Raw genomic sequence first — 25,322 nt, 5'->3', positions numbered from 1 at the left:
TATAAAGATGAATAAATGCAAAACATTATTCACATAATAAATAAAATCTCACCCAACCACAACATTAACCCTTTAAAACCCAAGAAAACTGGCTTCATTTCTTTCAAAAACTTGGGAAGAAGGAATTTTGCAACTTAAGAAGAAATGACCCCAAATTGAGGAAGAAATCATTAGAAAGTAAAAAAAAAAAAAAAAAAAAAAAACCTCACCTTAAAATTGGCACACACACAAAAAAAAGATTTAATATGATTTTAATTAAGAATTAAAAAAATGTTCGTAAAATGGCAATGATTCTGTAATAATCTAAAGTATGGAATTATGATAGTTATAAATATAGTTTTCTGACCATTTTCCCCTGGCTCAAAAAAAAAAAAAACTCTAAATCTACTAAATCGTGCAATTTGCAGGACATTCCTTGCCAAGTTGCTCATTGCCTTTTTCCCATGTTTTTGAAAAAAAAAAAAATCAAACCAATGAGCTTGGGGTTCAAAGGCTTAAATAATTATGAAAGGCATGTAAACACAACACAAGGAAACTGATGTTCATCCCGGTTTCAAAGGATTAAATAACAGTACTACTTACAGTACTAATAATAACAGCAAAATAGATTTCGTGTTGGGACCAATAACTGTCTCATTAACTCAGCAGAGACTCAGCAGCCAGACAGACTGTCATTACAATCAGAGTAGCTTTTCCACCTCAATAGTCCACCTTAAGTGAACCGGGTCAGGCTCCAATCATAGGATGATAACTCGGCAAGCTTGGCTTGGACCTTGAAAAGTTGCTGCATTTACTCACTTACTAATAGCTTCAACACACCCATTGCACTGCAACGATTAACATCATACTCTCTGGTCCAGTTGCTATAGCCTCACGGTCACAGGTCACTGTCTAACCATTTCTCTATTTTCTCTCCCTCTCAAACTTGCTACACACACAATCTGGCATGGAAATGGGGCACCGAAATCCACATTATGATTTGGTTTGGTAGGTAGTGGTCATATAGGAACCTGTGCCATATTGGCACCAGGGCTCAGTTCCCAACCCTAGTGATACTATGTCAATGTTAAGATCACAAAGTAGCCAAAAAAGTTTTATCAGCTTTAATTGAAGCTTATAGTGTAGGAACAAAACAAACATGTAGTGATTTCATCCACTTATCGTAAACATATCTCTCTGATGGCCATCCCCATTCACATAAAGCCGTTTTCAGATCTGACTATTATCAGCGCTGCAAACGTGAGATAAGCGGCCTCCCACACCTCCAGCCTTCAGCCATGTGTTATTTGATCAAGCTGACATTTGCTATTTTTTAATTTTCAATAAAGCTATGAAACAGAACATCAGATATTTTGACCAGATATTGTGATTGCATTTGTATAGAGATCTACTCACTACCCAGCAGAGGGTTGTTTTTGTCCTGACATGGCTTATAGGCAAAAAAGGTGCCTCTTTGTGAAATATGACCAACATGTTCATGACTTAAATTTCTCAATTAAGGACCATTTGTGCCACGTGCAGGTACGCAAAGCCCAGGTTGTTTTGACCTCCAATTTGTCCTTCTAATAGGCGTCTATTGAATGGCTGAACTGTCGTAACCAGTCTCCACGACAACCTCCATGGTGATGTAGAAAAGAGAGTGCGTTAAATTACTGACACATGTATTCAAAGAGGGCAAGTTTAATTTGAGAACATTGGAATTAATTACAGCCACACATGCTTACTGGTGCTCACTGGACCTCATTTATATTCAGACCAGATTGACACAGGGAGTTTTAAGGTGTGTATTTGTTCTGGCTAACCTGATCAATGTCCATATGATGGGGGGGGGCATTAGGCGATCCAGAGAGCTTGTTAAATGTGTAAAGTCAGCTACAGACGAGCATTCAAGTCAAGTCAAAATTGTAAAAAGTGAGATATGCTCTGCAGACTGTAGCACAACAGTATAAATGCATGTTAAATATTTTAGACTATTACCCAGCTGCACCACATGAGGACTAACATCCCTTTGATTTTCTGTCAGCCTTGATATGTAGACTCCAATAAAAAGCATTTCATTGAGAGAGTGAAATGTTGTGCAGTATGTTACATGAGGGTCACATTATTTGACACGTCCATCTGTTCAAATATAAAACACAAGCTGAATGAGTTTTCTCTGAAAAATAATTAAAAACAATATTAGTGTTACTTTGAAGCGCACGTGTGACGAGTTAACAGATTTTACATTAAAATAAATGGTGTGTGTGTGTGTGTGTGTGTTTGCCGAATTTAGGCTACCTTCGGGGAAACATTTCAGACTAAACACCAGTTAATTGGGGACTGCTTTTGAAATAGTGATGTACCCAGTTGGTAAAAAGCTGATTTTATGGGTCAGTGGTTAAAGTTAGGGTTAGAGTAATGCCCTCTCCCATTTCTTAGTATGCCCCTGTGTCCATCTACAGTACCCATCAGTATGTCAGTCCATCCCATTCTTGTCAATGCAATATCTCAAGAATGCCAGCTGGAATTTCTTCAAATTTGGCACAAATGTCGACTTGAATTGAAAGATGAACTGATTAGATTTTGGAGGTAAACAGGTCAAGGTCACTGTGACTTTGTGTCCATTTCGTTCTCATCACCACACTACTTCAAGGACATCTTGAGATCATTTCTAAACATTGGCATAAAGGTCCATTTGGACTCAACGATGAACTGATTAGATTTTAGTCGTCAAAGGAAATTACGTCAACTTATGGGACAAGTTCATAGCAGGGCATTATGAATATGCCATCTTTAGCGATTGTCTTGTGTGGGCTATAGGCATTCTTTTGTGGGTGTCAGCACCAAATCAGAGAAACGTTGGGAATGCTGGTGGATTGGGTAGGGTTTTTTTATTATAAAATGCAAACATGTTTTGTTGTAGTTAGCCTAGCTACGCACACATTTATAATACACACTTTATGTTAAATAAATATACATATATTCTGTCGGGGAGATTTTTCATGACACACTGGAGTGTGCCTCTGAAAAACCTTCCCCATCCCAAGGTTTGAATGCATGAAAAAGGAGGGGTAGGATTAAGTGGTTGGGGCAAGGGGTATATTTGGATTGAGCCTTAGTCTCCAGGACATGAACGCAAGTCTACAATTTTCCCAAAAGAGATCTAAGTAAATGTCTGTGTGTGAGAGAGAAAGAAGAGATATTCTTTAATCCAGATCTATTTTCAGTTTGAACTTCCACACATCTAAGTATCTAAGTAGACCAACTATCATCTCTGCTCCACTTTTCTGTTTGAAGACAAGTTTAAAAATACCTAAGCCAACAACTGACAGACACAGCAATCAGAGTGCTATTGATAGATCACCAAGAATATCTGCAACACCATGCTAATTTCATCACTTGTACTTTCTATTGTGTAGCAAAATGAAATGTTACACCTCAAAAAAGTTAATGTTATAAAAGAAGGCTGAGATAAGGTAACCATACAAAAAAAGTTATTTATAAAAAAAACTCAACCAACACAGTATAGCCTCAGAGTGTGTCACTCTTCCCCGAAACATTGTGACGTATGACAATTTCATCTGAGCAGAAAAGCTTGCTGCAAGGGTAATTTTTTTTCTTTTTTTCTTTTTGCAAGCTAGACAATAGTCACATCTCTTTTTGACGACAAAAAGGAGAGTTTGATTACTTTAATATCAAATGACCAACAAACACCTACTGGTTACAACAATAGACACAGATGGCTGAAATGAGCATTTGAATTTACAGACCAGAGTGTTCTTCATGACTTATCACAGGTAACAACCCTGCCTTGAAATTACATTTATACCACTTCTGTGTTTGGCCAAGCTGCAATGCCATTGTCCCAACAGCCAAAAATCTGTTCCATTTCGCCGAAAATATTGACTCGAGACTGCAGTAAGCTTGAATTTCCCAGTGATGTTTTAGCCACCGATTAGCAGTGTTTTTACTGACCTTTCACACCATTTCTCATGGGTTTTTGAGACACCCATTCTGTGTGTTTTAAGCCAAAACATGATCTTTTCCAAACCATACTCAAGTGGTTTTTGTGCCTGTAGCAACTATCACTTCGATGGGATGCCAAGGCAGAGTTCACAGCTGGGTGGGTTTCCTGTTTAATTACTGATGAAGTTACAGAAGAACGTACCTTTTCATGCAATCAAAATCTATAGTGATGACGTGATGGCTATCTTATTTTAATTTTATCATAATTCTATTTTATCTTAATTCTTTTTAATGGGTTTATTTATTTTATTATTTTATTATTATTTTATTTATTTATTTATTTATTTATTTTTATCATTTATCTCATTTTTATTCTGCCCTGGCAATGTTTAAGTCTGTTACAAGTACTATTAATTCTGTGTTTACCGCAAACACTCTTCAAACAGCATTTATTCATACTGCGATGGGTTGCTGTTGTTATTTCTGTTTTGTGATTGTTTCTCTCGTTTGTCTGGCTTTAGTTCGGTATTACTTTTTGGCTCTTTTTTGTCATGTTAATTATGCATGAAACTCCTCTCACTTCTGCTTTTCCTTGTTTGTCAAGGCACTTTGTAAACTCTGTTTTTAAAGGTGCTATATAAATAAAGTTATTATATTATTATTATATTATCTTCATGATGTGCGAGCAAGTGGGCGAGCAAGAGGTAAAAACCACGTGAATAATGCATGATTACGCTGCCTGAAACACCTCTCCCCCTTATGTGCTTTAGCGGCCACACTAACCTGCACTGCCACCCGTGGTGAAAGAAAATGTAAATAGATAAATACACAGACATTACCAATGGCTCCTACAGTGCCTAAACCTACCCACACCTTCACCGCATGATTGTTGATAAATGTATTATATCCAGTGTTTACAGGAACATACAATGCAGACATATTTTCTGTTGAATGGATTGTCTAACCGCAGGGAGTGTGTTACTTTTGGAGAAACAGGACTTTGGGGTAATGGGCTATTGCTTTTGGGAAAACAGGTTGTCGAAGAAATGTGCTTTTGGTTCAATGGGACATTTTCGGATTAATGGGGCTTCAAAAATTTGGGGCGTACGCGAGCAGTCCAAGTTCGAGGTTTGCCTCCCAACCAAGACAGTAAAGTTGTAAACCAGACAGCTAAACATGAGCTGAAATTTATTGTTAAGCTCTGCAAAGCTGAAGAGAGCTGCAGCTTCATGTGATAATTCTCTGTAGGTTCATCACTACGAAAGAAGTTTGGAAAAGATTGTGATTTTTGTGAAAGGTTAATAAAGTAAACAAGCCCCGTCTCATCCCCAAGTCTCTTGTTCAAGTTTACCAAAACCATAATATTTCCATAAGCTTAACTAAGTGCTACAAGTCCCTTAACGTGAGCACAAATCCTTTTATCATGCTTTAATTGCAAAATATTGTAAGAAAGCAAATGAAATATATTTTCATGAACTTATTCTGTGTAATATCAGTATCACCAAAAAAATCTAGTATTTGTCAGGTTTTACAAGTACCCACTCAATAGTGAGTTATAATCTATTTTAGCAGAGTACCCAGGTGGCAAAATGGTTCTGAAAAAAGACATTTACTAAATTGCAAAAGTGAAATACTCTGAATGTTTTGATGAAAAAGCTTTGTTTATTGGAACTGATCCTTAATCTGAGCACTAGTACATTCCACAAACCTTCATCCATCTCTGCCAGATGCACACTGCCACAGGGAAAGCAGTGTAATGATGGGTGCCACACAATGCATGTGTTTCCCCTTTCCTATGCCTGATTTAGAGCCTAAAGCAAGACCTGGCTGAGACAATGTCTCCCCATAGGCCAGCTCAGAGTTATTGAGCTGCTTTTGCTCATGTTATATATCTGTTTAGGTGATATTTATTACTGCTATAACCAAAAGAAAGGGACCAAGGCCAATAACCTTCATTTCCCCCCTTTGTCCAACAAAGAGGACCCATTAGCAATGCCATTCCCTGCTGTGCTTACAGTATATTTTACAGGACCACAACACATTGTGCAATTGCCAGTTGGTTCATTTGGTCATTTAATACATTAACTGAAGCCTCGGGGTGATATAAACCACAACTAACTTCATATTTATTAGTCTTTCAGGACAAAATAAAAGGAGTAGTTGCAAAAGTGTGGCTTATAGTTTAGAAACCCACTCTACTCTTAAAGAGTTAAAGCACCTCTGTAGGATTTTAAATTTCCAACTTGGCTAACCCCTTGTGGCTAATAATTTTTGGGCCTACAGAGCATGGACATTTGAGTCCTTTTTCTGACCAAGCTTGCAGATTTCCTGCTGGCTCTCTGTACACATAAATGGTGTGAAAACAATCTACCTATAAAGCTATATACTATGTTAAATTATTGGACCTTTAGGTCAGGTTCTGATTAGAGGTTGACAGGTTATCAACCTGGACCTTGATTACTGAGGCTGATATTTAGGCATTTTGCTGATTATTTGTATTGGCATTTTATTTTAAGGATTGCCAGTAATGTATTAATGAAAAGTGTGCTACTTTGGCTCCACTGCAGCTGTGTTTCTCCCTCTGGCCTTAAACATTTGCTAAAGGCATTTGAACAAAGTTTTGTGCTGGAGTTTGGTATATTCCAAATTCTACATTTTGACAGAAATATTTTCATTTTTATTGTAAATGCATATTGGTTCAAAATATTGGTTATTGGACTCATTAACTACTAATAATCCCTATGGGTATCAGCCCTAAAAAACCAATATCTGTTGACTCCTAGTTCTGATAATACAAAGGGTTCATTTCACAGACATTTGCTGTGTATTAATTGTGTTTGTGATGTCCTAAAACAGCCAATGTACAGACGAACTCTTTGATTCAGGTAACAATTTGCCCTTTCCTTCAGTGCCACTCCTGAGGGTCATGATCTAACAATAGCAAAATTGTCTTCCCATCTTTTATCAATTCAACAATTGTTATCTGATGTGTGATTAATATCACAGCCTCAGGAGGCTTTGTCCTGAACTACATCTAATTGAAGGTGCGACATCTTTTTTACACATCTCTCCATAACTGAAACAGACATAGTGAAAACCCCATATGGCTGCTGGTTATTTACAGGTTAAACAAGTGGGTGAGTGAGGTTAAAAGTGCAGGCATAGATGGAACTGTGAGGCGAGTAAGTGTGTGACTAGACTACGCTGCTCCTCTCTGTCATCACTTGCTGCACGCTGCTGCCTTTGGCCTTTTAAGCAGATGCTTTGAATCCAGAGCCATACTGTCACAGCGGATCTCCACTTCAGGATGCATTTGTTTGCACAAGCACATATATGTGTGTATGTGTGTATGTGTGTGTGTTAGTGAGTGAATGTGCATAATACATGGTCTGTGCATTTGTGTCCTCTCTGTCTTGGAATCGGTCTGAATGGATCTACATGTAAATCTCTATAGAGAGATATCTGCATATGTATGGAGTATCAACGGAAAAAGATTTTGGTATTGGAAGCATTCTGGTTTCCTTTGTTGTCTATTTCTAGTCTAAGTGGTTTTGACCAATCATATTTGAGCGTACTTTGGTTGCATGCACATAAACAGTCCATTTGGAGAGTGAAAAGAGCAGTAACACAAAGGAAAATGCAATCTCAGAACCCATTGGCTGTCGTCTGATGTAATTTATCTGCATTCATATACAGATATCTGTTTATAGAGAGCAGCCGAAAAGTTGTCTGGTGTTGTCTCAAGTTGCTAATTGAACTGTAAACATACCGAAACATGGAAAAGGAAGTCTTAATATCTGTTATATCAAGCATACAATATGATATAGATGGACACCAAGACAGATCCAAGACCCCCAAGAAGAATGCCAGGCATTGAAGCAAATTTTACATAGTGGCCAAAAGTGGCATTACAACTTCCCCATCCGCCACGCAATGCTTTGGGTTTAGAAAGACTTTTTCCCATAGACTGGCATTTGGGAAAGAGATGTCTGTAAATCAGTGGATACGTTTTTGTGAGTGTCAAAATCTCCACGAAATGACTCATTTCCCTATCAGTCACTCAATCCATTCAGTCTGATAACATTTGGAAAGTCTAATAGAGCTGCAAGATTAAATTATTTGATCGCCATTCAAGCTAAACGTCAGTCTCTCCGTCTGCAGAAGTCACCCACTCGGGCCGCTGTAAGTCTCTAGTGCGCATGCTCTACGGGCCTCATGATGCAGAAGATCTGGGTACTTTCATAGCGTGAAAATAGCGCGTTTCTCGCTTCATGCGCCACTGAGTAGCTCTCATAAGAATGAACAGGGCCCTGCTTCCATTCTGCATCTATGTTTTCTTAATACATCTATGGACAGCTCCCTAAAAGTGAAACCAAAACATCTTGATCGCCCCCTAGTGGCTGCCATATAGGTCATAAACTTCACCCTCTGTATGATAGCAGATGAGAAATTTTACGTTGTTCTTATCATACTGGTGTATTTCAAGTGTTCTTTTTATTACATATAAGTTTTGTTTTAATTAGTTATTTAATGCTATAAAAAGGTGTTTTGACATCGTGATTGATAGCTGTGTGTGCCTATCTGTGTGTTTGCGATTAATGGCACTACTCGTAGTCAGTCAGACTGGTGTATGTGTAGGATCTTGATTCCGCGGAGATCACTAGTGTGCAGACTCTGGGTCCAAATTATGTCACCAGCACAAGATGGTACCTGCTGTATCCAAGATATCTTAGCTTCATTTTGGTACAAAGGGACTTTATATAGTCTATGGTTTTAAGATTGACATGTAAATAACTGATGCATGCACCTGATTTACCCACAGAATAATATATTTATTCAGACATAAATGTGTGAGTACATCACCTTCTTGCATGTGTTTCTGTATACTGCATGTAGCAATTTGTCCTGGTGTGTGGGTGGATGTGTGGAAAATATCACTTACAGGCCAAAGTGAAATGTAATAGGCCATTCAGCTGTTCACTTCACCTTCTCTACCTTAGCTTCATTTTGAGCTCAGGTATGATAGTCGAGAAATGGTTGTAATCGTCCTCTTTATGTTTGCACAGACGAGAATTTCCAATAGGAGCGCATTACTTGAAAGCAGTTGCATGTGCATGAGGACTTAATTATATGTATATGTCATCTAGATTTCCCAAATGGGCTGGAAGGTGCAAAAGCGTGAGCAGATTAACAGCATAATAAAATAGATTTACCTTGACTTATATAGTAGGTGTCCTTGCATAGATATGCACTGGTGAGTGTCTGCTGTGCATATGTGTGTGGGTGTTCTTGAATCTCTGTCTTTATGAGAACCAGATGTCTACACAACAATAGGATTAAAATTTGGTTTCGGATTAAGGTTAGGTGTGAAGTTAGGCATTGAAATTTGTTTCAGCTTTAGGCTTTTGGGGATATCCAAAGGCTTCACGGTAGGCTTGGCTGCAGTGACTGAGGATAAAAAAATATATTTTCTGATGGTGAAATAAAAATGTTGGTCCCCATAAAGATAGAGAAATGTGTTAACACAAATGAGGTGGGGATGCCTAAGAGGGTAGTTACATGTTTGGACGTTTTAAAACATCTTGCATCCATATGTTTTGATGTATGTATGCGTCAGCTTCAATGTACTTATGATGTTTATGCTGAGTTAATACATAATGTAGAATGTGGGGGATTCATAAAGTGCATTGCATATGAAGTGCTTCTGTCAGGGGACTATAGCACAATTAGTACTTTATTAAAAAAGATGGTGCAGAGCGAGACACCAGGGGTTGTGGAGTTGTGTTCAATGGCTGCTGTATTTCAGACAATAATCACATTAGTAGAGAGGTGAATGACAATCATGTCCCTTCCACCATCTGCATCAAGATGCTTCTCTTATCTCAATTAAGCCATATTTTCCCTCTGTTTTGTCTCAATAGGCAAGCGCCACAAGTAACTAAAGTTGTTTAGTAACCTCTTATCCTTTAATCAGTCTCAAGTCACCTCGTTGCCCTCAAGTGTGGCCTCATTGTTGATGAGGCTAAAACTGTCTAACAGTTCAGCGCTCTTTGTCTTCGTCTCCCCCCTCAGGCCAGTCATTATGCCCATTTTGTCGCCTGTCTTCTCTAGTGTGCTGCCCTGCAGAGTCCCAGAAGCAAACTGCTTAAAAAACACCAAAGAGATTGGACGGGGAAGAGGGAGTCAGTGGCCTCAAGTATTCTATTCAGGGTTATGATAACACTACACGGGGTTATTATTAACATCCTCATCACTCCTGGTCAGAAATGAGATCTTCAAAAGAAAGAACACGACAAGAGGATTCGACAAAAGGGAGGTGCCGGGGACAAAGATCTGTACTGAATAAAACAGTGAAGGCTTTGTAGAGTGTGTGTGTGTGTGTGTGTGTGTGTGTGTGTGTGTATGTAGGAGAGGTTATGGGGATCTATGTCTGACGGTCAGCAGGGTGCAGTACATCAACTCTGGAGGCGAGTCAGGGAAAGTGTGACAGTAGCCGCTGTTGTTGCTGCATGGACAATGTCAGGTCCTGTTGTCACTAACTGGTCTCAGAGGTGCAGCAGGATGGTGTGGAAAGTTAAAGGTCATTGCAATCGGGTCAGCGCAACAGTTTGGGACTCAGGCAATGACCCTTAAAAGTGCCCGCTGGGTTTACACATGGTCCCTGCTGGATGCTAAAAAGTTTTGTAGGTCGTCTTGTTTTTTAGCTCATATCCTGTAACGAGACTGAGTCTCTCTGGCTCTGTGGGGCCGTACTGACCACAGCAATGCTTTGAGATAAATGCTATCCTCAGCATGCTCACAGTGACAATGTTATCATGCTGATGTTTAGCATGTATTACTTAGTTCACCATCTTTATGCCAACATTTGCTAATTAGTACTACATGCAAAAACAGACTGACATTGCCAACCCTGCAGCCATGCTGCTCGCTTGGCTAAAAGCAACAAACAACAACATCATCTCATGAGACCGATGCCATGCCATTGTTCCGACGGCCCAGAACTCTGAAGCCTCATTAGGCCAAAAAATGTTGGACCAAAAGCCCATCACTCTTAGCTTATTATCCCCAAAACAAATCAATGCCCATTGGTCTGAAGTCCTGTCTCTGCAAAAATACACAATCCCTGCAGTTAGTTTCAGATTGGCAGACATTTGAGCCACCGATACCAACCCTCGACACGGTTTCTGTATACTTTGACAGAAAAGAAGACAACAGAAGACAACTAAGTGTTTTTTTTTTGCCTAAATGTAGTCACATATTTACTGCAGCATTGCTAAAAAATGTAAAGTTTTAAGGTATCTACTGAATAAAAAGTACAAATGTAACATTACTGTCGGTAGTTTGCAGGAACATTTAATGAAAACTTTTTTTTCTGGCAATGAGGTTGCTTAACAGCAAGGAATGTGTATTTTTGGAGATGTGCAACTTGGGAGCAACAAGCATTTGTTTTGGGAATAATAGGCAGCCATAATAGTCTTTCGGTCCAATGGGACATTTGTCGGACCAACAAGGCTTTTTTTAATTTTGTCCTTCAGAACAATTGGCAGTCCCAGTCACAACGTGATTGATAAGACACACGCGCACATGCACACACGCACACGCACACACACACACACACACACACACACACACACACACACACACACACCCCTTTAGAAAAATATCTTGTACAGCCTATTATTAAATAAGCTTTTATGTATACCTAATTCCTCTTCTCATGAAGAGATTTTCTGATTTGTTTGCATTTTATCTGGACTGTAGGCAATACAGTTTATCTTCTTTGAGCAAAAATGTAAATATCCCTAATTAATAGTTTTATAAATAAAAGGTTTATAAATGTATGGTTTGTAGACCTACATGTTTTTGAATGATTTAGATATCATGTATATCCAGTGCAGACACTTGCATAATTAAATTAACACAGGCAAATTATCAAATTAAAATGCACCGCCACACTGTTCGTACTCACATTATTAGAATATGCAAGCAAAGCCTTCATCTGATCTCTCTGTAACTGCATTAGCAAGCTGCGACAAATATTTGATTAGGATGTGGGAGTCCATTTTCAAACTTACAAGGTTATGAAGAAGCTTATTAGCAACACAGTGGGAAAGCTGCACATACTCATTTAACTTTGAGGTCAAATAACTGCAACAATGGTTTTTAGCATAGCCTATTGTAGTTTATATGACAAAATTCAATTACAAAATGCCAATGATAACATGACAAAGTCAAGGACTTATTTTCAGCGTGGTTCCTGATGTTTCACCAGCCTGTCCTCATTGCAAAAAGAAAGAGTCAGCTGTTCAACATCCAATGCAGGAGACAGACAACAATGTGTCTAATCCCAACACAATAACCCACTAACGCACACATAATTATATATACTGTATATAGAAATTAAAAAATATAATATAAATGTATATTTCTGAAACGGTTTATTTCAGTATTAAAATGACCATGACCATATGTGGCGATATTATTTATCACCCTCCTTCAATGATGACAAACAAACAGGTTTGGGTAAATTGTAAAAATAGATATCATGACTCATATCATACCACCCACAACCCTGAGTCAGTTGGCACTAGAGCAAAAAAATAGGAAAATCAATCAGCTGAAAGATTAATCTGCAACTATTTTTAATAACTGATTAATCGTTTCAGTCATTTTTCAGGCAAGAATCTCAAACAGTCAGAGGTTCCAGCTCCAGCTGAGGATTTGCTGCTTTTCTTTGACAGTGACCTGATTTGAACTCTTTGGGTTTTGAACTGTTGATCTGACAAAATCAGAAATTTCTTTGTGAGAAACTGATTTCTGACTTCTTTTTTTTTATATTTCTTTGACTACAGGATCAATGAATGAAGATAATAATCTGTATTTCAATCAGTAATGAAAATATTAGTCTACTGTTGAGTTTGTGTCATTGAAGGTAGATCTCGTCTCCTTGATGTTTGTTCAAGTGATCATTTTTCTGATGAAATTGGTTTTAATTAGTTATTTAGTTCTACAAAAAGGGGATTTTCTGCTATGATTGACAGCCGTGTATGCTAACCTGTGCATTTGCGTCAGTGGCGCTGCTCACAATTGGTTGGACAGTTGTTTTGGTGGGAACCCTCGTATCACGGAGATCGCCACTGCGCAGAACCTGGCTCAATGACGTAACCAGCACAAAATGGCAGCAGCTGTATTCTGCATATTTTGGCCACACGGAAGTGTAGTGGGCCTGACTGGGGATGAGTCGTCCAGTTTTGGGCGGATACATTGGTGTGTAGGGATTGCTTAGGGAAAATCAAATCCCCCTCCCCACAGAAATCAGTCAGAGTGGATGCAATGTTAGACTGAAATTGGAAATGGAGTGTAGCAAGTTGCAAATTCTGTCTTAAGCTCATGTGATGGTGCTGTGGGGGTCAATAAAGGGTAGCAACCCCTGACTTGGTGTAGAGAGGTAAATTTAAAAAAGTGTTTGTGAGCAAGAAACTGGAATTCCCTCGCCTGAGTGTTGATCTGATGCAGGTTTTGATGCCTGACCTCCTTGAGGAGGACAGACAAGAGAGTATTCTCCTTTTCAGATGTCAACACATTGCAGAGACACACCCCTTCACCCTGTAAGGTTTATAAATGCCCTCTGCACGGGAGCACACATCAGTCACACGGTGCTTGTTTCATTATTCCGCCTGCAGGGAGGAGATTTATTTCATCATGATCCGCGCACACTGTCCACACCTCTGCTTAGCACACAGATGCACAGTTTTTGCATCTGGAGAAGAAAAAGGAGGGAATCAAACACATTTCCCTTTGTCCTACTTCCTCTTGTCTGCCTGCTATTGGTATAAACGATATTCGAGCGGAGCTGCCGATTTATATTTAGTCACGCAATGTACTATCATCCTATCGGTACTCATTCCTACAAGCTTTGTTAATACAGATTCTGGCTCCACTGTAAGAGCCTGCCGGGGGGAGATTGCTTTCTAGATTTAGTTTGGCCCTCACCTAATCTTCTCCTCTGCGCTGTTGCACCGTTTCATCCCATCTCATCATTCTCGCTCTATTTCTCTTCATCTCCCTCTTCCTGTCTGTCTCTCTCTCTCTGTTTCTCTGACTGTGACTCCATCTCTCTTTTTTTGTGTGTGCTTCTCAGGAGCAGCCAGCGGAGGAGGTGTGTGGCAGGACTGTATGATTATTCATCCAGGGGAAGGTAGAGAGCGTTTTTCCACTTATTCACTCACCTTCTCAGCCCACATCAAGCTTGCCTATCTGTGATTAAATTCATCAACACCCTTCTTCTCTCCCCACACACACACACACACACACACACACACACACACACACACACACACACAGACACACACACACACACACACACACACACACGATACTCCTCAGAGAGCGAGAGACCTCTGATGGCAACTCTGTTAGAAATAGCTTCACACACAGAAACTTCCTTTGCATCAAGTTCAGTCAAACTGTACACTTTGCCCAGTTAAGCACAAATTCCCTCACCACTTCCACTGTAAGAGCAGAATTTGTACTTCTGTTCTTTGACCACAAACATCACTTGAATAAGGCGTGTGCATTTTTTCCTTCTTATTTATGCAAACTTGCAGACTGTGTTCCCCAATAGGCCATTACAAACCAAATTGATATTATGCAAATACAGACAGAAAATGAGCGCAAGGGATGAGAGTTGTACTATTGGGACGGTCCAAGGCTGCCAGCAGTATGAATTAATTGTGTCCTGGCATGTGGGGCCGGAGGAAGCAAGAGCAGGAGGGGGTTTTATCCCTCTCGGTGCGGCCTGGAGCTCTGCTGGAGTTTTAGATCTGGTGATTAGGCTGTGAGGTCGAGCTACTCAGCGGAAATCTCCTCTGAATTCTGAGGAAGCGCTGAAGGCATGTTCTTCACTGCATCAGAGGAGGAGGAGGAAAAAAAGCTATTTTTTTTTTAGATGCAGGCTCAGATAGAGCTGGCCAGTACACAAAAGATGAGAGGACTTTAAGATCCTTTGATTTGAATCCAGTCTCTCATTGTGAGACTTCTGATTGAAGCATCTTAGGGCAGGGCTGATGCCTTTTAAACAGGAGCAAAGAAAATTCTCGCCTTGACTGAACTTGAAATCTATGCTTCAGCTTTTATACAGCACTGTGCAAAAGTCTTAGGCCACCTAAAACTTTGTTATTTCAGCAAGGTTATAATTATCATACATATTTATTTCTCAGTCTCTTTACTAAAATATAACCATAGTATACAGGGAATATGTATATAGTATTAAAAGTGCACATATTTCTGGAAAAAGTAATGTAGTGTATTTAGTGTGACCTCCTTCTCCACTAAGCATGTCTTGAACTCTCTTGGGCAGACAGTATGAGATTTACAGTGCTAATCTTGTGGTGTTTTTTACACCAGGTTATATTCAAGACATGTTCAAAGCTCAATATTGATTGTTTGAGCTATCTTTTGTTATGGTTGTACGATTCAGTGTTTTATACTAAATATTGAAATATGATTCCTAATCAAGACAATCTGGTAAGAAATTGCTTTACCTTGTTAATAATGGAATTGAAAACATGCAATAAAAAATGTCATTATTTGCGATTAACTATAGAAATTCTGCAATAAATAATTATTTTAAAAATTCATCATTTGACAGCCCTATATAGGGTTGCCTAAGACTTTTGCACAGTACTGTACAGCACCAGGGGTGTCTCACTGTGCCATCACCATTCAGTGCTGCATGCAAAAAATATTTGTGCAATTTTTAAAAAAAACTATGAATGCCATTATAGAACACCTAAAAAAGGCACACTGGAGCACTCCAATTTGTAGTATTACTTGCAATCCACATGAAAAACAACTAGCTGAAATGCAAATGCTCTGGAGATTCACACTGCACGGGAAATAAAAATGCCCAAGGCTGTATTTCCACCTAAGGAACTGCATTATTCACGAGATAGTCTGCTGTGGGTTTTGGTGAACAGCATGAAAACACCCTCCCATCCCTGATAGACAAGGTATAAATCTGACATGATACTCCTACACCTATCCCTCAGCCCCGGCTGCCTTTCTATAAAGAAAACCTGTTTTCTCAACCAACGTTACAGGCAGGAATTCATGTGTGAAAGCAATTCTCTGCAAATGTTCACAGCATTAACACAGACATAATGAGATCAATAAAAAGCTTCGATGTACAGAACAGCACAGCTCATTGCATTAAGAAGTGAAACCCTCAAAGACAGCATGTTTAATCAACAGCAGTGTATAGAAAACTGAAAAAAAATGTTTTTTTTTCTTTTTGTGAGGATGGCAGCTTTTTTACTGAGATGACAAGTTGAACACTGAAGCAATTGCTTTGTGAAAGAGAGACAGTGCGTATTGACGGGGGACAAACTATCAAGATCTGTATACTACTATACATCAAATACAAAGCCACGCTCTGAAAAGAGATGTGAAAGACGGAGTGTCTGTCATATACCTGGAATAAATCACATAGCCATGTTTGCAAGACCCTAAACAAGTAACCAAATATTGTGCATGCTGCATCAACAACAAAAGAGCGCTACTACAGGAGGACATTTTCATATATTCTTTCACTAATGCTCTCTTTTTCCATTCTTCAGACAGTTGCTTTTGTCACTTTTTGTGTGCACAAAAAAAGTGCAACACCATCAATGCCTTCAAAGAGAGACTGCCTTTAAGTGTGGGTCATTTAAAATGTTCACCCTACCTTTGAGCATAGCCATTTAACACAGGTATAAATACTTTTTTTCTTACATGTGGTTTAAGAGCACTTCATACAAATGACTTATCTCTAAGCCTGACCTTTAAGCTTCACACATTCTTCTCTGCTAAAGGGTAACTTTGGTATTTTTCAGCCAGAACTCTATTTTCCCATGTTTTTTGTGGCTAAGCAACTAATGGAGAGAGCAGTTGTTAAAATTTTGTTCAGTATGCGCTACAGAAAGCAGCGGCAAAACAGACTGTAATATAACCAATCTAGGCATTTGTGCACCTTCAATGTAAGTCGATTAAAAGTGCTCATTTTCACCGCTGACAGGTTAAAATTGTCTTTCTAAAGGCCCAGACACACCAAATCCACATCAGAGAACTTGCAGCGACAAAACCTCCCTGTCTCATGTCACTGTGTCTCAGCCAAAAACTTGCACCTTTGTGCTGCACTTTGTGTGACAGGAGAGTCCCCTCCATACCAGCAGAAGGCAGTATGCTGTATATGTCATTCATAAAGGGAAACTGGAATACTGTCTTGACGCTAGTTAACCAGTTAGCACATTCAAATCAGAGTTTAATGTTAAAAGAACAAAGCTAATTTACTGTGCGTCATTGAACAAAACCATCAGGAAATATTTCTGCTAAAGAGCTCAATCTCACTTTGTATAACAAGTGTGTTTCAACTTCACGCTCACTTAACTTTGGCCCTTCTTTCACATTCCTCACTTCTGTTTCTGTTGCTGAACCGCCAATCGCAGTGATTTCATTCACTGATGGACTCTGCCACTCAAAAAAAGCCAACTGCGTCAACAAGGGCCAACAGTGCAGGCCACACCACAACAATGAGGGCCGCATACGCTCATCGAGAGCTTGACTGTCAGCTGACCATCAGCTTGCTGTGTCAGGGTCCTAAGAGTCTGACAACATTATGGAAATGATCCTGACAGAGATAGACATTTGTGTTAAACAGTTACATTGTTTTTGTTTACCAGAGGCAGTCCCGAAGTCAATACCAGCAAACTCACCACACTCCATTTAAACAGGCTCTGCCAAACCTCGGAAACCTAGAAAGACCTCGTTGAAAATCTGCAAAGTATCCAGCTGGCGGTCCTGTTTCACCGCTGCCAGCTGCAGCACTCTTGCTTAAAACTGGACGAATTTCAAAATGTATTTCCTCCATTTGTCACATAGACACAAAAACATGAGAAAGGGAGGTTGAAAAATACTGAAGTTACCCTTTAAGAGATGGCCCTGACCCTTACTTTTTCTATACTCAACATTAAAACTTGGCCCCTCCTCCTCAGCTCAACAAGCCTGAAAGAGCAACGGTGGTCAAGTGAGCTGGAGTGAATGAAGAGAGGGAGCAACATTAACGACAGCAACAAGTTATTTTCTGGTTGTTTCCCAGCAGTTATGTTCTAAAGCACTGATAAAAGCACAGACATCTGTCTCCTCTGCTTTGTGTGTGTGTTACTTAACCTGACACTTGATCAAACTGACACACAGACCAGCAGCTTGCATCCACAGAGCAGAGGAGAGGGACTGGTCGCCAAGTGTTTTTTTCTGATTCTGTTGTGATTTCGCCTGCTATTGGCTGGGGATTACACACCACTGCCCCAACATGACACCCAGAAACAACCAGAACAAACCAAAATAAGAAGAAAATAACACAATACAGGCTGAGGGCAGGTTCTCTGCAGACACAAGGCAGTTTTCTATTAACCCTCAAATTGAAATATCAGCAAAATGAAATTGTGAATGTAAAATACACCTAATGGAAACTCGTCAATTTCCAAAAAAAAAACAACTCACATTTATCATAAAAGAGTTTTTAGGCTTGAATGAGATGTTATTCCAGTTGATTTTAAAAAGCAATATTGTGCAAAATTGCAATGAAACACTTTTTTTGGGGATCACATGATGCTTTGGCTATGCACTTGGTAGGAAGGAACTGGCTCCCTCGATCATGATGCAGCAAACGTTTCAAGAGGTGTTACTGCATCACATAACTCTTCAAAAGTTGAGCAGATCATCCGGAAGTTTTGAATCCACAATTCCTCTGTGAAATCATGGACTATCACCTCCCAAACAATGCCTCATACGTGACCACTCCAACAGGCTGGCCTTTCCATTATCGCTCACATAACACGCCTACACTGCCTTTGATTGGAAATAATGATGGCTAGTGCAGTGGCTGCAATAGAAATGAACCTGCTACTGTTTCCAAAATCCATCGCCATGCTTTTTGGAATGTTATCGTGAAAGGAGAAGTCGTATAACATCACCAGAGAAGTCACTTAACATCACCCAGTGGAAATGTAGTCATCTCAATTGTGTTTTCTCGACATTTAGAAAATATAGCTAAAGTTTTGCGCAAATCTGTAATGGAAACCCCCCTACAGACACCACCACACACTGCTAGGTGCCAGAGGTGATGATTAGGAGGGATTGCTTTTGTGTGTGTCTATACATTGTTTTCTTCGAAAAATCCTGCATGTTTTTAATAATGCAGATTCCTTTTGTTTTGCAGCCGAATCTTCTGAATAATTACTGCTATCGAGCGGATCTTAATATTTATCACCTCAAGTAAATGATAATCATTATCCTCTTTTTCCATCCCCACAAGGCAGAGCAACAGTGAGGTACAGTAAACTGGAACAAAACACTGTCACAAGAGTGTGAAGCTGTATATGTTGGACCTACTGCATATTTAATCATAAAAAACCCTCGGGTTTGTGCCCAATGGAATCTGACTGGCTGCACCTGTTGACCCCATACCAGCCCTCCAGATTCAGAATAAGATATTTATTAAGGTATCAGGCTTGTCAGTATTAAAGATGCAAGCACTTCACCAAATAAACAGCTTGAAGCTAACATGTTAAAGCATATGTGTCTGCCATCTGGTTCTTTTATGGTCAATGAAAATGTCTTGTCTTCATGCCTCTGCCTCCATACATAGAACCACTGTAACACCTTCACCAGGTCTATTTTCAGGTATGACGGGCATGCCGCATGACATCTATGACATGAAAATGAGCTGCTTCTAATCCACCATATCCTTCGAGGTGCTGCTCCTGAAGCGGCTCCTGTGAAGTGCCTCCGGCACAGCAGTTAAGTCCTCTGCTGGGAATCCTTTAATTGCATCACTAGGCAATCATGACACACTCTGATCCCCTCGGGAACATGAGTGTTTCTTTCCATTTGTGTCAATCAAATTTGCTGTGCTTAACCTCTGTCACCTGTCACTCATCTGATTAAACACTGCCAGGAAGGAGGAATGCCAACAGGGGAACGGGCCAGCTGGAAGGATTTTTCATAATGGCAAATTATTTGCTGCATTCTCCTGAGTATGTATACAATTAGCTTAATGTTTTACTTTAGTGATATGTTAAATACATAATCAATATAGAGGTTTCATCAATCTACAACTTGATGATTTCCATCCTCAGCTGAGTTACATCAAGATGAATTGAGTTTTTTCTAGAATCGGTGTTTTTATTCTATTATGCAGATAGTAAAGCATTTGTCATATGAAATGTGCTATTATAAAGAAAGTACCTCACTTTACAATGGGACAAAAAGTATTGGTAATAATAACAAAAATACTTAAAAACAAGATCTGTTTGCTCTGATAAAAGGGATTTCACTTTGCAATTTAAAGGACTAACTGTCGTCTTTTGAAGGGGTTTGTTTGAGGTACTTATTCACAGTCAGTATCTTACATGCAGTCGTTGTCATTCTGCATGTCCCTAATTTGGAGAAGCAAACAGAAGTGCCGACATTAACGCTAAGAAATGTACTGCTGTGGATTTAGACAGCCACAACATGTTTTTAAGCCACCTAAAAACATCAGTATTAGTTTAAGTGGATGATACATTCAGAATATTTTTACTGCTTCATCAAGCTGCCAGACTTTGATTTTCTGACAGGGAACTGAAGCCATTATGTTGCTCTCTGTAAAGCCGGACTTTATTGAGGAAAACAGCAATTTAAGAATGCTGATCTGCTGCTGCCTGAATCAATTAGTCTGTTTGGGATATTGTGCATCCTTGGTGTTTAAAAGGTGTTAGTTCAGATTCACCAGAGTCACAATAACGCGTTGATCAAGGCATCAGTAGTTCTGTAGCTCCTATGTTCAGCAAGCTACAGTTAATGTTTTTCTGAATGGAGGCCGTTGACTTTGACAAGAGCATAAAGGGGAGCCATTAACGACTTCCCCATCGGACAGGGCTGTCAGACAGAAATATAAAGCAGAAAAAATATTCTTAATATTCTGTGGTGTTGCATGAGAACACGACATCTGTTGGCCTATAAAACACACCAAAACCGGTTCTGTCGGGCTGCATCCTCACCTGATGCTGATCAGCTGTGTTTCATGTGGATGTGATGTGATGGATGTGTGTGAAGGTGGCTTTTGTCAGTGTGAACAGGCTGGGTATTTCAGCCTGCTTCTCCAAACCAGGGGCTTAGGAAAAGACATCTGCTGTAGATAAAATACAGACTGTGGATAAAAACCTTATACAACCCCACTTCAAAACATTAAAGCTATCCCTTTAATTACATTTGAATATTTTTTAAAAAAAAAAAAAAACAAAAAACCTAAGCCATATTGGACAAAAAGTCAGTGAAAAAGAAAAAAGTTGCTCAGAGTATGTACTTCAGGGTTGAGCGAGAAGTCCTTAACATGCTCAAACAACGGGTATTTGCACATTTACATTTCCATGAAAATAACTTTTTTTAAGGAAATCACTGCAAAGTCAGTAGAAAGTCAGACTGTATAAACAGTATGTACACATTTCTGCCTGCGTACAGAAGAAAAACTGACTCGAACTATTGCCTCAAACTAAGACATCTCAATAAAATATACATTATAATAAAGTTCACAGCTAAGAACTGCCACAAGACTTCCTGACATGGAAATAGCTTACAGCTAACTTCCAGCTCAAATTATTGTCTCTCTCTCGGAAGTCAATTCAAAATAATGAGTGTCTCTCCACATTTGGAAGCACCCAATATCCTCTGCCATTCTTAAATTTCCAGCTCCAACTCCAGCGTCTGTCCTCCCCTCACTCATCTGTCCTCACCCACTTACAGCAGCTGTTGCTAGGTAACAGTTCACGCCTGCAAGTGCATATTAAGTTTAATATATAAACAATATTCAGTGTGTAATGAATCATCTATTAAATTACGAGATGCTATATGTAAGGCAAGTCACTTTTGCTAGTTCAGGACTTTAATATGATTACCAAAAGAATTAAATTGCAATACATTACATTACTTTATTAGTAAAGAGGCTAATATAATCACACTAATGTGTCACTTAGTAATGTATTAGAGATAATAAGCCTCAATCTTCAGCCTGATCAGTCTCCCTTTCCCCTTATGTGACCCAGAAACCCGTGGCTGAACTGCTCACAGTAAATATTCTGCTTTGTAACCAAAACCTACAGGGGATTTCTAATTAGGTAAGGAAACAGGCACAACAGTGCGAGTAGAAGACGGGATGAGAGGGAGGAAGTGTGGAGGAGAGGGCTGATTGGGGAATGAAGAGAGAGGAAGCGAGGAACAGCAGAGAGGTGGGAAGAGGGGGAACACGGAAGGAAAAAACAGCGGAAGATGACAGGAAGACTGGGGACTTATCAATTAATTATAATGCCACGGCAACTAGAGACAGTCATAGCATGAATAGTATGCGGCCAAGGAGCCACGGTGATGAGGAGAGTGGGACAGATACTCAGAAAGAAACCAGAGGTATATTGACATTCGGACATGGATAGAAATTTGCAAAAAAAAGGGATTGGATGGAGAAATTTGCACATAAAAAGACCAGAAATGAGACTGGATTGAGGAAAAGATGCAGGGGAATAAAGAAAACCCCACATAGGACTCTTGAACATGATCTGAAAAGGCAGCGGGGCAGCCTTCCAGCCACCTTATGCCTACATACCTGCCCGTCAAGCGGCCAGCTCTGCATATCCCACGGATGATGCTCCAGAAGGGCCGGGCTCCGTGGCAACACATTCCAACACAGAGGCCCTTTGAGTAGGCATGAGATGGTGGTTATGTGGCCAGGGACCAGTCTGGGTCAGCCAGCACTGCAGAGCTAATACGTGCCTAGACTTTTACCACAAACCCCCTCAGGCCCCACAGTCAATGAGCCCAGAGATTGCTGTGCCGCTTTCACTTTGGGAGCTCGGGATCTGAGAGTGAGAGCAGAGGGGCGAAGCCACGGCGCCTTGGAATGAGAAGTAAAACAAACAGACGTTTTAGAAGAGGATACGGCTGGCTGCTTCTACATCTTAGCTAGCCCCTGATGTGTATTCAACATGAGCAGCAACATAACAGCTGAACACACTGCATCAACTTTGTGTTTCGACAGGACTTCTCTCTTTGCACTTATTTGCAAATCACCCAGGCAGCGTAGGCCTTCTCCAAATCATACTTGCAAATGATGCATGGGAGTATTGGTAAGTGTGTTCACAGGGATGTTGGGAGGTAAGCAAGAATCACACCACTAACAAAATCAAAACCAATATTTCAGGAAAAGCCCCATTGAGAAAAAAGCAGTGCAGAGTAAGTCAAGTCAAGGCAGTTTAGACAGCTCTTGAAGCCAACAACAAGGTGCAGTGACAGTGACGGATAAAGATGTGTAACACTTTGACAGTGTGAACCCGTGTGAACCTCTGTTCAACAGAGAAGCTCTGGATGATAGAGAGAGCATGAAACACATTCAGAATAAAAACAGAGAACTTATCTTCTGCCTAGGCATGGGTGGTATCATGGCATTAGAGCATACCAGGGTATTTAGAAATCCCAATGGTGTGAAGGTATGAAAATACTACACCACCCAAGCATACTTCTGCTCTCTATTTCCAACAGGTTCATCACTTCGCCATCACTGCACTGGTTGTCCATTAATTTTAGAATACATTTTAAAATTTAATTAATCCCCTACAAGGCCATCCATGGTCTGGCTCCAGATTATATTAAAGAACTTCTAACCCCCTTACAGCCGAGCCAGGCCCCTAAAATCCGCTGATCAAAGCCTTTTAGCAGTTCTACAGACCAGACTGAAAACCAAGGGACTACAAATTATTTTGCACATAGAAAGAAAAACTTACATACATACATGTGGTCCAATGTAATGTGACAAATGGATATAAAAATATATATAAATGATATAAAAATTACTGGCCAACAACACTGAGTGAATAACTTAAACCTCCTGTCAAGCTGCAAATGTGAGTCAAGGTAATACAGTGAAATTATTGGGCATATCCTGAATATGTAGACAAGGTGAAGTGACCATAATGTAATGGAAAATATTCAAACTCTCAAATGTATTTAATGAAAAGATGGTGGGCTTTGAACCTGAGATAGTACCGGATATCACAGTATGCCAACACAAAAACACTAAAATGTGTAGCTTTAGCTTTAGAGCACCCACTTATTGAATATATAACACTGTACTATTAAAACTATTCAGTCACTTATTCAAGCATTATTTATAAGGCTGACATAGCAATCACAACATTTCAGTCCTCAACATTTCACAACAGCCATTTTTAACAGTGGCAGGTGTCAATTAGCATCACAGGGCATTATCGCTGCCTACTGTTGAGGAGTGAGAAAAGACAGCACTCCCCTTCAAAATAAAAGCACGGGATATTTTTACTTAACATTATTTTTGGCCCAGACAAAGACCCGCGACCCGCGACCCACTGAAAACGGGTCCGCGACCTACCAGTTGAGAATCACTGCTTTAGACATCCTTCTGCATCAACTGTTTACGTTCCGGGATTACGCTGCAAGTGGGTATGTTGCGCAACATGGCGCGTGGCAAACAACGCAGTTGCTGGCACTTATAATGTTAATGATGCCCCAGCCCTTTTACAATGCCGTGTTTCAGAAAAAGACTTTTTAAAGATAAGAACGCTTAAATTACGCAAGATAAGCAAACATATCGTATTTAACATTTTTGAAAGCCGGTGCACATTCATATTACAATCAGATGTTTTCACTTCACCTGAGCAGAGCGGTCAGCACAGCCACGGGAAATGAAGACACCTGTGTGTGTGTGTGTGTGTGTGTGTGTGTGTGTGTTTGCAAATTGAAATAAAATATATTACTAACCTGTTTGTAGCCCTTGCGCAATTGCCCTGAAACTAATAGCGTGCTAAATCTTTTGCCAGGAATTGATTAGACACCTGTTGTAACTCACGCGGACACACAGCCTACCAACGTACCCATAATTCAATGCTCTGTTAAAGTGACAGACACGCTCTACAATGAGACCCTTCGGCAAAGTTCGGAACCCATGATCGAACCATTTCGGAACGTTTCGACACTTCCAGTTTTGGCACAGAATTGGGTTAGGAAACACCACGTGATCAGATAAAGGGTTTTAAGCTGACTGTATGGTTGTAAATGAAAGGACCACAGGAAATGCTGGCCTTTAAAGTATCCTGTTGTATTATTAATTATTATAATAATAGGAAGAAGAATTTAACCCTTGGGGACCCTTACTTTTCATCCTTCATCTTTTGATAATTTTGGTTGTGCCCATGCATATGGCACAAATTTCTATTAAATCTATGAATTTCCAGCTAAGCACCTACAATAAGTCGAAAATACACTGTGTAAATAAAATT

At 39.8% G+C, this 25,322-nt stretch overlaps 1 protein-coding gene across 1 annotated transcript in view; it reads right to left on the bottom strand.

Annotated features, from left to right (window-relative positions):
- grid1a (glutamate receptor, ionotropic, delta 1a) overlaps positions 1-24,910 on the bottom strand; it is a 355,831-nt gene extending 330,921 nt beyond the window's left edge. Inside the window, exons 1-2 of the mRNA XM_042502252.2 lie at positions 24,805-24,910; positions 22,619-22,906 (exon numbers count right to left, since the gene is read on the bottom strand). The gene's annotated coding sequence lies outside the window, so the exon portion shown is untranslated. The remainder of the gene's footprint in view (positions 1-22,618; positions 22,907-24,804) is intronic.
- Positions 24,911-25,322: the final 412 nt, after the last annotated feature.

This window comes from Plectropomus leopardus, chromosome 13, assembly GCF_026936395.1.
Source record: "Plectropomus leopardus strain MGB_pleo_1.0 chromosome 13, ASM2693639v1, whole genome shotgun sequence".
NCBI lineage: Eukaryota > Metazoa > Chordata > Actinopteri > Perciformes > Serranidae > Plectropomus > Plectropomus leopardus.
Note: the sequence above shows the minus strand (reverse complement) of the source record. Positions and strands in the feature narration are given on the sequence as shown.